We start from the raw sequence: 12,899 nt of genomic DNA on the forward strand, positions 1-12,899 counted from the left end.
ATACTGCAACTTGTCCAGAGATCTGAAGGACCATGCATCCTACCCCATAAAGAAACATCTCAAGTAAAAATATACAAGCAAACAAAAAGAGATAATAAAGCAAGGCTGACAACTTGCCCAAACTTGAATTTTGCTTTCAGTTCTTCTAGTGGTACCAAGTTGTACATATCTCACTTTTCATATATGAGCAAAAATAATATCAAATGCCTGCTTCAGTCTAGGCCATAAACATTTCAGAAATTCTAGTACTGGGTAGACAACCAGTGCTGATTTTTACTTGCTGTCCTGTATTAAATTTACAGCCACATGTCAAAATATGTTTGGTAGCAGCAACATTTGTCCCTGGGTTCCTTCTGATTTGAAGATAGATAATTATGATTCCCAGAGTTATTAAAAAAAAAAAAAAAAAAAGGCAGAAAGACTAAAGAATGGTGAATCTCAACAATCATATCATTGTTCTGCTTCCTACTACTTACACCAAACTAGAAGAAAAGTGAATACCCTAAAAAACTTATTGTTACCATATTTAAGTTCCTTTTTTGACACATTTATTCTTGTCATCCTGGAACTCACAGTTATGAATCTCAGAATTTAATTGTTCTTGTTTTCCAAATCCCTCCAATGCCAATCAGTCTTTACATTTAGCTGTAGGATAGATAGAAAGCCACTATGGGCCATTTTATCCAATCTTTTATCAATGATCCTTACAGAGATTATGCATCTAGTCCACTTCCCAAAGATGATCTGCAAAATGCTACCTATCAATCATTTCCATTATTTATGTTGCTTGCTAAATGTGATAACTTTGTTGATATGTACATTTGCATACTCATGATGCAATATGTCTTGCTTTATGGAGAATCATTAGTATCCCCCATTTCCATCCTCATTTGAGTATAGCCTTGGTTCATCACCATCAGTTTTTCATCAGTTGATATCCCCACAAGCAGTAGATAAAAAAAATTACAAGAAAATGAGCAAGTTTTCCTTCCCCAAATGCCTTGGCCAAGAAGAAAGGTATTTATGGAAAAATCTGCTTGCTAAATATTTCTGATTCTATAGAGAATGTTATGATAGAGTGCCACTCTCTGATTAACTTCCCAGATAGCACACTCAAGTAATCAATTTTCTAGATTAAAAAAAACTTGCTTAGATATAGATAAATGGTTAAATAAGGTTATTTGATAACTGCAGACAACTAAATTAAGTAAGTAAGTAATAGTGAAGCTTAACAAGGTACCTAATATATGGGGCCGTGGGTGATGCCTTAAGTAACTGGTCAAGAATAAGTTAGATGGTAACCAGTTCTCACATACTGAATCGAGACTGGTGGCATGATGCAAAAGGATGGGGCCCCGACTGCATAGGGCTCGATTAGCAGTCCTGGCACTAGAAGAGCCAGTCAGGGATGGGAAGGAGTTAAGAGGTATGACCCGCTCACCTGTCACCATAGTACGGAGGGTTGAAGGCACTGGAGAACACTAGTAGGTGTGATTTCTCTAATGAAGGCCAGGGAAACTAACTCCCATGCATTGGTATTGGGGTGGGGTGATGAGAGGATAATGCTGTTTGTGGAATCAAGAGTAATGTCCCTCATGATCACTCCATGTCCGCTTCCTTCATACTAAGCCAAGTGTGTACAGGGGCACCTGAACAAACCATAAAGCTTGAAGCACTGATGGCTGTCCTGGTTGATCCTAGCCCTGGTGATTGAGAGAAGAATGGTAATCATCAGGCAGTAGGAGCAAAGTATGCAAAACAAAAACAAAAAAAAAACAAATAAGTTGGACCTCTGAAGGAAACTATGGCACACATTTGTTGAGGAACAAGCTAATTTGCTCTGTCAGTAATGAACTGTACCTACCTGAAAATTCAAAACGATCTGTTCCTAAATGAAATTCAGTACTGTGCTATGTCTACAACTATGTTACTGCCAATGTAAATTTATACGTAAATAGTTCTTCATTCTTTTGTATGTTTAGTCAAGCCTTTCTGACCCGGGTCATGACTCAAAAGGGTCCATGGACCAGTTCATGTATCCATTTAACAAATGTTAAATAAATAAAAAAAAATCCAAAAATTTGACTTGATCAACAGCCTCACCAGCTTTATAGGTTTCTGTGGTGTCCACAACAGGATGTTTCATTTTACACAATATGATAGGAAAGTCCAAGTTTGTTGTCACTTGTATGTGTACTGCACTGCTTCTTGCATTGGTCATACAGTTAAATGTCAGAGCATGATCACTCAAGCACTCCTTCAAGGTTCCATTTCTGACCCCATTAGTTTCTCCTCTTTGTTAATATCATTTCTGCTGATGTTAACATAATCACTCAAGCACTCCTCCAAGTTTCCATTTCTGACCCCATTAGTTTCTCCTCTTTGTTAATACCCTTTCTGCTGATCTTCATTAAGATTTCATTACTGCTTTATGCATTTTCTACTATTTCTGAACTACAAACTTGCCTACAACAACGCTTCAATACAATTGTTCCTAAATCACTTACTGTAAATTAACTCCTCATAAATGCAGTGGTATTTGGAATCCCTTAGTGTCTCTTCATTCCTTTCCCTCTTAAAATCACAAGCTTAGTGACATATTCATATCCACATATTCTCTGCAAATTCTTATAAATATTTATATGTGTTTCTCAGTCCTCTCTTAATCTTTCATCAGCAAGCAGGCATAATACTGGTATAATTTCTAAAATGTGAAATCAGGTAAAGATGGCAAATAAAAATACTAAATTCCTTACACCAGAACATAATTTTCTTTAATAAAAATGCTATAAAATATGTCCTTCTACTTGTTTCTTATTGGTAATTCCCCACAACATAACTATATAAATAAACAAATAAATAACAAAAGCCACTTTACTATGTAGTTGGATTCCAAAACCCTTCACTATGCCTTCCTGAAGTCGATTACATGATATACCTTGACCTTTCTGTTTATTTCTTCATTCCTACATATAAAACATCTGTTTTAAATTTATGTTCTGCAAAGCACTGCAGTCGTTCTCTAACTTCATAACGTTATTCACTCTGAACATAAAATTGAGAAGTATTCTTAAACCCTCAAACACACTCTTCATCACTGAAAGAGGCTTCCATGAACTTGCTCCTATAGCATGGAATTTCATCACTCTGATTCCAGAAATTTTCATTGTCATAGTGTCTTTGGAAAAAGCCTCTCTAAATCATGTCTGATATTTATTGCAATGCTACTGTTATGACAGCCGACCTCTCTCTTTTATATTGACTATGCTTTTCATTCTCATTTACTGCCACACTTTTTTTTCTCACTCATGCTATTTCTCATGTTACCTTGTCTTAAATGAACATAGATCTCTATTATTTCTCCAGTTAACTTTTTACAGTCTGTGCTGTTCTTATTATATATTGTACTAAATGGCTTTGTCTCTTCCTTCTCTGTATTGCAAACATATAAAGTTGCTTAAACATGAAAACATGGTAACCTCGAATGTGTCTTTGTTGACAGTTAATTTTAAAATTACATAAAAAGTGCACATAAATCTGTCATTTTAAAGATATGAAGGTCAATTAACTTTGAAATGCTCTGTGTTTCATAGCCTGGATCATAGCCAAAAAGGTTTGTGGCTCAACCTGTTTACTGGTTTGACAGCATATAAATGAATGAATGGATGAATGAATGATTAAATAAATAAATAAACGGTCTCAGAGTTAATTGACATCTAATTACCACAGTTTACTAATTTTGTTGTGCAATATTTTTTTTAAACCATTAAGCGTCTTTATTGAATCTATTCACTGTATAACACATGTAAAACAAAACATTATGAATGTATTATCCTGTAAACAATATCCAAAAACTAGAAAATAACAAGAACAAAGGAAAAAGAGACAAGGAATAAAGTGGGCCTGTTTTGCTGCCATCCCCCCCAAAAAGAACAACAATTAAAGTATGTCTTCTCACTAATCTAATTTCTTACTGCTCTAAATGTTCCAAACGTTCCTGGGGTAACAGACATCCAAGTTGATACACCACAGCAGTTCCTGTCTAGTGTAGTTAGACATGTATCATCTTTGCACATTTGCATAAAAATATGATAACTCCCCCTTTCTCTTTGCCAGACATTTCTTAGCTGTTGGCAGGATCGCATGCATTGCCCTCCTCTATGGTACAAAAGGCCCAACAACAATAAAAACGGGGTAGTCCAACTGAGTCGAGAGAGCCCTTTTTCAGCGGAGACCCGAGGAGAAAAGCTCCAGAAAAGTAATTAGTATAAAATAAGAAAAAAAACCTAACAATTCAAGTTGTAAGATACATAACAGTACAAAAACAGAGAAAGTTAAATATAAAACAGGAATATTTACAAGGCAAAAGTACAGTATTTTGAGAATGTAGTAGCAATATTTTTGAAAAATGTTGTTAGCATTAAGTTATTTACAAGGAAATGTAGCAATGCCTTAAAATAAAAAATATTTTCTAATACGTAATATACAATTCAGAGTAACATCATGACAATGTACATCAAAGATGCATTTAATAGCATAGATATTAACTGCAGAGTAATATGTGCAGACAGTTTTAGATAGGAAATACCAGGCAAATATGTTAATCGAGAGAAGAAGAAAAATTAATTAGATTATTTCCTGGCAAGAACAGATCCATGCAAGTTGGAAATTAATTTTTAGTTGTTTTTTGAATGTGCCACTTTTGGTAGTGGAGCGAAGGGACAATGGAAGTTTGTTTCATGAGTATGCAATTCATTGACTGTATAGTATTTTTCCAATATTTTTGTTTGGATTGGTCACCTGAAGTAGGTTTTGTTCTGTGCCTCTGAGGTCACGATTGGGTGTGTAGGGTGTAAGTATGGATGTAAGGGCAGGGCAGGAGTTGACGCTATTCAGGATGCTATATGCAGTTTGTAGTTGTGATATTTGAAGCATGTGGGGGACCTCAGGCCATTTCAGTGATGTACAATGGTTGGATTTGTAGCTAGTACTGGCTGCAAATCTGGCTATCTTGTTATAGGTGGTTTCTAGTTTGGTTAAGAGATTATTTTGTAGGTTAGTAAGTATGGGAGCAGCATATAGCAGGTATGGTAGAATAAATGTTTTAGCTAGTACAGGTCTAGATTTGTTAGGTATATATTTGTTGTTGTGGTACAGAAGACCTAGTTTTTGACTGGACTTTTTGAGACAATTTAAGATATGTAGGTTGAATTTTAATTGGTCGTCTATAGTAAAACCAAGCAATTTGGTGTTTGAGTCAGCGGTGATAATTGTATTATCTAAGGATATTAAGTTTTCTTTAGCTGGATTGAGGTTTTTTGGAAGGAAAAGGAAAAGCTTGGCCTTTCTGAGGTTGATAAGCAGATTGTTTTCAGTTAGCCATTGTTCTACAAGGTGCAGAGATTGTTGCGTGACAGTGTGGAGATTTTGTATCCTGTCAGAGGGATCTTCTGCATACTGTATTAAGGTAGAGTGGGAGCAGGAGACATGGAGGTTATTTGTAAATATATTAAAAACTTGGAGGCCCAGGATAGAGGCCTGGGGAACCCCAGTCTTAATAAGATGGAAAGGGTAGGGTCTATATTAGAACATTAAAGTTTCAAAACATCAAATGTTCTAATATCGAACCCTATTTAGCAAAAGCTGAAAACACTGAACATACAGAACAGCGAATTTTTTCCTAGGGGAAAAATTTGCTGTTCCAAAACACATACACACAACACAAGCAAACCAAACAAACAGCAATCCACACACATACACCTTAAATCTTACACCTAACCCTACACTAAACTATACGCACACCACTAACTATCCGCTTACCTTAACCCAAACCCTAACCCTAAGGTCCGTCACTATCGGACACTCACCTCACCTGCGCCCTAACCCTAACTCACCTACCCTGCCCTAACCCTCATGTCCACACAATCGCACACTTACCTGACCCGCGCCCTAACCCTAACTCACCTAACCCGCCCTAACCCTCACATCCACACAATCGCACACATACCTAACCCGCGCCCTAACCCTAACTCACCTAACCCGCCCTAACTCTCACGTCCACACAATCGCACACATACCTAACCTGCACCCTAACCCTAACTACCCTAACCCACACTCAATCGCACATTTACCTAAACCCAACCCGTAACTTTCCACCACAACGCTGAAAAAAACGAAGCAACAGAAACAAGCAACCAAATTCTTTCCCTAGGAAAAAATTTGGTTTTCTGTTGCTTCGATATTTTCAGCTTTCGATGAATAGGGTTCGATATTAGAACATTCGAAGATTTGAAACTTCAGTGTTCTAATATAGACCCAAAAGGGGCGAAGGATGTTTGCCATGTGATGGACTGATATCTGTTTGAGAGGTAGCTGTTAAACCAGGAGGTAGTGGAGGTAGAGAGCTGAAGGTTGGAAAGTTTATTTAGGAGGATGGGATGAGAAACTGTATCAAATGCTTTGGCTAGGTCGAGGTATAGAGCTGACAGTTTATTAAGTTTATTTAGGAGGATGGGATGAGAAACAGTATCAAATGCTTTGGATAGGGCAAGGTATAGAGCTGACAGTTTATTATTATCTCTGGCTTGGGTAATGTTGTGTGTGAAAGATAGGAGGGCAGTGGTAGTACAGTGTGAGGGTTGGAAATCATGCTGTGTGGGTGTAATTAGGTTTGCCTGTAAGAGATGGTTTAGTATTTGTCTATGTATATATTTTTCCAGTATCTTGGAAAAGGGGGATAATATGGCAATAGGTCTGTAATTTGAGGGTTCTATACAATTTCCTCCCTTGTAGATGGGTATTGTGAAGAATTTTTTCCAGATATCTGGTACTGTATTTTCTTGGATGGATCTATTGATAAGTATAGATACAGGGTATGCTACGGATCTGGCTGCATGTTTCAGAAATAATGGAGGGAGTTTGTCGGCTGATGGGGAACAGGTTCTAAGTTTGTTAAGAAGTGATCTGATGAAGGAAGTTGCTGCAGGTGCTAGGGAGAATGAGGGAATAGATGTGTTGGGAGGTGGAGTCTTAATATTGAGAGTGTCTGGTTTAGTAAGCTTTTCTATTGTTTCAATGAAAAAGTTATTAAGTAGAGTTGCAGTTTCACTAGAAGGCTTGTTAGTGAAGGGGGTTGGCGAAGAGGGATTCCCTAGAGATAGTAATTTGTTTATTGAGTGCCAGAATTTCTTTGGGTTGGAATGTGGGTTGCTCAGAGATTTTTGATAGAATTTTTTTTTTGTCCAGTAGGACATGACTTTTTGTTTGGTTGCAAAGCTGTTTATATAAGTTCAGGTGGAAAGCCAAGTTGTTATTTTTCTTCCATGCTGTCCAGGCACTGTCTCTGTTGTTCATAAGTGATCATGTTGCCCAGCTTAGCTGTGGTGCATAATTACATTTTAGCCTATTTTTCTACTGGGAGCCAGGATGTTAAGTGATTCTAGGAACATATTGTTGACGCTTTGGGCAGCTTCATCAAGGGGTAATGTCTGTAGGAATGACCAGTTTACAGTGGACTTTAATTCATTTAGGGTGACAGGGTTGTAGTTTTTAAGGTTACGAGACTCTTTGTATTGGTGGCTCTTGTTAGGAATGAGAGAGTGTCTTACTACTGCGGTAGGGAGGTGGTCTCTAAAGGGGTTAGGTTGGGTGGAAGGGTTATGATAGCACTGGGGGTTGGATACTAATATTCAGTCAATGACTGAGCCATTCTGGGAATTTGTTTGCAAGTGCATGGGTGAGGTGAACAGCTGGGTAAAGCCATAAAGGTTTATAGAGTAGCTAAGGGTGTCAGTATTAACAAGGTTCCAGTCAATATTCATATCCCCAAAGATGATGGTTTCATAGGGAATGGCTATAGAAATCCAAGAAAGAAACTGCTCAAGTATGAGAATGTTTTTACCTGGGGCATGTAGATTGCTGCAATGACAAGTTTTTTTGTGTTGATTTAGGTAACAGGTTGCTATAAGTATTTTGGCAGGGCATAAATCAGGGATAGCTACTGAGAGGGGAGAGAGAGAGAGAGCTGGTCAGAGCAGAGTATAGCTACTCCTCCACTCCTTTTTTTACTTCTATCTAGTTGAAGAATATTATAACCAGTGGGGAGAATTTTGTGGTTTGTAATATGAGGTTTTAGCCATGTTTCAGATAGGGCAAGTGTATCTGGGCTATATTGAGAAATCCAGGCATGAAGAAGGGTACTTTTACTAACAATGCTTTGTATATTCATTGACAAAAAAATAGATTTTTGTAGGCTTGTCATTTTAATGAGTTATTTGTGAGGCTGTTGGAAGGGGGGGTGCTGTATAAGTATGGTTAGAGTGCTGTTGGCAAGGGCTTGAGTTGGAGTGAATTTCACCAGATTTATTTATTTATTTATTTTATTTATTTATTTGACATTTGTTAATTGGGTTAGTCCAACTGGGCTGCAGAGCCTTTTTTCAATGGAGACCTGAGGAGAAAAGCTACACAGATAAACAAATACAAAAACAAAACATTATACAATATTAACATACAAGTGTATATACACAAGAGAAACCTAATACAACTTATAAAGGAGGGTTGATGGTTAAAGTGTTTGCCTTACAACCACAAGGTGCAGGGTTTGAGTCTCACAAGGGATAATTGGCTAGGCTTAAAATAGCTCGCAAGGGCAGTTAGCTTAGTACTAACCTATGAAATTAACATGCTAGAATACAAGAGTAATATTGAGGGTTTAAACAGCCATGATACATGTTAAGTATATAATATAAAATGTTAGATTCTATCTAACAATTAACATCAGAGAGAAAGTCAAGGTTGGTAGAACATCATAAAGACGTTAAATGAGTAGTTGTGGTAAAGTGTGTGAGCTGAGAGTGGAAGAGGAAGAGGAGAGGGAGTAGTTAAGGTGGGAGTGGGACAAGGCCTTTAGAAGTTTTTTGAAGTTATGGAAGTTGCCATTTGCTCTTAGAGAAAGGGGAAGTTTGTTCCAGGCATTGGCGAAGGAGTGGCTGTATAAAAGTTTTCCAATATTTTATTAGGTTTGTAGATAAGAGGTGTAGGTCTGTGCTGCATAGGTTACACTTAGGAGAGTAGGGAGTGATGAGGTCTGTGAGGGCAGGACAGCAGGAGGATTGATTTAGGATCATGAGTGTGAGGTGGATTTGGGGAATAAGGAGTTGGTTATGTAGCTCAAGCCATTGTAGGTTTTTTAAAGCTATGCAGTGGTGAGAACAATAGGGAAGGTTGGCAACAAATCTAGCTATTTTGTTGTAGGTGGTTTCAAGTTAGCTAATAGATTGGATTGAATTTTGGTGAGAATAGGGGCTGCATAAAGTAAGGTAGGGAGAAGGAAAGTCTGTGCGAGAGAACGTTTGGCATTAATAGTGAGGAATTTTTTGTGTCTGTATAAGAGACCAAGTTTTTGGTGGGTCTTTTTGATGGATTGCTGAATATGTATGTCAAACTTTAGTTGGTCATCTATGATTACACCCAGAAGTTTAGTATGTGGTTCAACAGAGGTAAGTGTATTATTAAGAGAAAATACTGTGAAGATATTTTTGTCAGGAGGAGAAGAGGAGGAAGGCATGCCCGAAGGCAGGTAAAGGCTAGGACTATGATAGTGAGGGTCGGAACTTTGAATGTTGGCAGTATGACTGGTATAGGGAGAGAGCTAGCTGATATGATGGACCAAAGGAAGGTTGGTATATTGTGTGTGCAAGAGACCAGATGGAAGGGTAGCAAGGCTAGGTGTATTGGAGGCGGTTTCAAATTGTTTTATCATGGTGTGGATGGGAAGAGAAATGGCGTAGGCATTATCCTGAAGGAACAGTATGCTAAGAGTGTTTTGGAGGTGAAAAGAGTGTCAGATAGAGTGATGTTTATGAAGCTAGAAATTGATGACGTAATGATGAATGTTGTTAGTGCATATGCTCCACAAGTTGGTCGTGCGATGGATGAGAAAGAAAAATTTTGGAGTTAGTTGGATGAAGTGATGATGACTGTACCCAAGGGTGAGAGACTGGTGATTGGAGCAGATTTCAATGGACATGTTGGTGAAGGGAACAGAGGGGATGAGGAAGTGATGGGTAGGTATGGTGTTAAGCAAAGGAATGCAGAAGGTCAGATGGTAGTGGATTTTGCAAAAAGGATGGACATGACTGTGATGAGTATGTATTTTAAGAAGAGGGAGGAGCATAGGGTGACATAAAAGAGTGGCGGAAGATGCACACAGGTGGATTATATCTTATGTAGAAGGGCCAGTCTGAAGGAGATTGGAGACTGTAAAGTGGTGGCAGGGGAAAGTGTAGTTAGGCAGCATAGGATGGTGGTTTGTAGGATGACATTGGTGATCAAGAAGAGGAGGATGAGTGCGAGGACAGCACCAAGGATTAAATGGTGGAAATTGAAAAAGGGTAATTGTGAGGGGATGTTCAGGGAAGAGTTAAGACAGGCACTGGGTGGCAGTGAAGTGTTACCGAATAGCTGGGTAACTACAGCAGAGCTAGTAAGAGAGATGGCTAGAAAGGTGCTTGGTGTGACATCTGGAAAGAGGAATAAGGACAAGGACATCTGGTGGTGGAATGAAGAAGTACAGGAGAGTATACAGAGAAAGAGGTTGGAGAAGAAGCGGGATTGTCAGAGAGATGAAGAAAGTAGACAAGAGTATAAGGAGATGAGGTGCATGGCAAAGAGAGAGGTGGTGAAGGCTAAGGATAAGGCATATGAAGAGTTGCATAAAAGGTTGGACATTAAGGAGGGAGATAAGGACCTGTTACCAATTGGCTAGACAGAGGGACCAAGCTAGTAAAGATGTGCAGCAGGTAAGGGTGATAAAGGATAATGAGGGAAACATACTCACACGTGAGGAGAGTGTTTTGAACAGATGGAAACAGTACTTTGAGGGGCTGATGAATGAAGGGAATGAGAGGGAGAGAAGGCTGGATGATGTGTGGATAGTGAATCATGAAGTGCAGTGGATTACCAAGGAGGAAGTAAGGATAGCTATGAAGAGGATGAAGAATGGAAAGGCTGTTGGTCCAGATGACATACCAGTGGAAGCATGGAGGTGTTTAGGTGAAATGGCAGTGGAGTTTTGAACTAGATTGTTTAATGAAATCTTGGAAAGTGAGAGGATGCCTGAGGAATGGAGAAAAAGTGTTTTGGTACCGATTTTTAAGAATAAGGGTGATGTGCAGAGCTGTAGTAACTAGAGAGGGATTAAATTGATCAGTCACAGCATGAAGTTATGGGAAAGAGTAGTGGAAGCTAGGTTAAGAAGGGAGGTGATGATTAGTGATCAGCAGTATGGTTTCATGCCAGGAAAGAGCACTACAGATGCAATGTTTGCTCTGAGAGTGTTGATGGAGAAGTACAGAGAAGGTCAGAAGTAGTTGCATTGTGTCTTTGTGGATTTAGAGAAAGCATATGACAGGGTGCCTAGAGAGGAGTTGTGGTATGTATGAGGAAGTCGGGAGTGTCAGAGAAGTATGTCAGAGTGATACAGGATATGTACGAGGGTAGTGAGACAGCAGTGAGGTCTGCGGTGGGAGTGACGGATGCGTTTAAGGTGGAGGTGGGGGATTACATCAAGGATCAGCTCTGAGCCCTTTCTTATTTGCAATGGTGATGGACAGGTTGACAAACGAGATCAGACAGGAGTCCCCGTGGACTATGATGTTTGCAGATGACATTGCGATCTGTAGTGAGAGTAGGGAACAGGTGGAGGAGACCCTGTGGAGGTGGAAATATGCTCTAAAGAGAAGAGGAATGAAGGTCAGCAGGACTAAGACAGAATATATGTGTGTGAATGAGAGGGAGGATAGAGGAATGGTGAGGATGCAGGGAGTAGAGGTGGTGAAGGTGGATGAATTTAAATACTTGGGATCAACAGTTCAGAGTAATGGTGAGTGTGGAAGAGAGGAGAAGAAGAGAGTACAGGCAGGATGGAGTGGGTGGAGAAGAGTGTCAGGAGTGATTTGTGATAGACGAGTACCAGTAAGAGTGAAAGGGAAGGTCTACAAGAGGCTAGTGAGACCAGCTGTTATATGGGTTGGAGACAGTGGCATTGACAAAAATGCAGGAGTCAGAGCTTGACGTGGCAGAGTTGAAGATGTTACGATTTGCACCGGGTGTGACGAGGATGGACAGGATTAGGAATAAGTATATTAGAGGGTCAGCCCTGGTTGGAAGGTTTAGAGACAAAGCCAGAGAGGCAAGATTATGTTGGTTTGGACATGTGATGGGGAGGGATGCAGAGTATATTGGGAAAATGCTAAGGGTGAAGCTGCCAGGCAACAGGAAAAGAGGAAGGCCTAAGATAAGGTTTATGGATGTGGTGAGAGAGGACATGCAGGTGGTTGGTGTGACAGAGCAAGATGCAGAAATGGAAACAGTTGATCTGCTGTGGCGACCCCTAATGGGAGCAGCCAAAAGAAGAAGAAGACTGTGAAGATATTTTTGTGTTGCTGTAGTAATTTGGTGAAGAAATTTTGTTTTTTTTAGGACTGAGAAGTAATTTATTATTGATCAGACATTTTTTGACTGAAAGGAGGGACTCTTGAGTAAACGCAAGGAGATGGGGAAGATTATCAGAGCACGAGATAATAGTGGAGTCATCTGTGTATTGTATTAGTGAGGAGTTTGGACAGGAAGTGTGTCAGTTATTTGTAAAGATATTAAAAAGGAGAGGTCCAAGCATTGACCCTTGGGGGACACCTGTTTGGACTGGGAGGAATGGAGAGGAGGCAGAAAGCCATTTGACAGATTAGAATCTGTTTGAAAGGTAACTGGAGAACCATAGTATAGTAGAAGAGGAGAGGTTAAGGGAATAAGGTTTTCAGAGCAGTAGAGTATGGGAAATGATGTCTAAGGCTTTAGATAGGTCAAAGAAAAGGAATGGGATTCGTTTGTTACTGTCC

Source organism: Protopterus annectens, chromosome 2.part0 (genome assembly GCF_019279795.1).
Source record: "Protopterus annectens isolate FY-2018-M chromosome 2.part0, PAN1.0, whole genome shotgun sequence".
In the NCBI taxonomy this organism is placed as follows: domain Eukaryota; kingdom Metazoa; phylum Chordata; order Ceratodontiformes; family Protopteridae; genus Protopterus; species Protopterus annectens.